A 797-nucleotide genomic window follows, 5' to 3' on the forward strand; every position below is an offset into this window, starting at 1 on the left:
GTTGTGTCTGGTGAGGTTTGGTTGGGATTGGTTAGGTTTAGTCGGGTCCGGTTAGGTTGGTTCAGTTGGATTTGGTTTTGGTCGACTAGTTGGATTTGGTCGGCTCTGGTTGCATTCGGTCGGGTCTGATGGGGTTTGGTCGGGTCTGCTTAGGTTTGGTCGGGATTGGTTAGGTTTAGTCGGGTTCTGCTAGGTTAGTTGGGTTGGATTTGGTTTTGGTCAACTGGTTTGGTTTAGTCGGCTCTGGTTCTGTTCAGTCGGGTCTGGTTAGGTTTGGTTGGGTTGGATTTGGTTTTGGCCGACTGGTTCGGTTTGGTCGGCTCTGGTTCTGTTCGGTCTGGTCTGATTGGGTTTGGTTGGGTCTGCTTAGGTTTGGTCGTGATTGGTTAGGTTTAGTCGGGTCTGGTTAGGTTGGTTGGGTTGGATTTTGTTTTGGTCGAGCGGTTGGGTTTAGTCGGCTCTGGTTCTGTTCGGTCGGGTCTGATTGGGTTTGGTTGGGTCTGGTTGGGTTTGGTCGGGTTGGATTTGGTTTTGGTCGACTGTTTGGATTTGGGTCTGCTTTTGTTCGGTCGGGCCTGATTTGGTTTATTTGGGTCTGGTTAGGTTTTGATGGGGTTGGATTTGGTCGGCTCTGCTTGTTTTCGGTCGGGTCTGATTGGGTCTGGTCGGATCTGGTTAGGTTTGGTTGGGATTGGTGAGGCTTAGTCGGGTCTGGTTAGGTTTTGATCAGGTTGCATTTGGTTTTGGTCGACTGGTTAAATTTGGTCGGCTCTGGTTGTGTTCGGTCGGGTCTGATT

The sequence above is a fragment of the Amblyomma maculatum genome, chromosome 5 (genome assembly GCF_055883805.1).
Source record: "Amblyomma maculatum isolate TAMU_Amacu chromosome 5, ASM5588380v1, whole genome shotgun sequence".
In the NCBI taxonomy this organism is placed as follows: Eukaryota; Metazoa; Arthropoda; class Arachnida; order Ixodida; family Ixodidae; genus Amblyomma; species Amblyomma maculatum.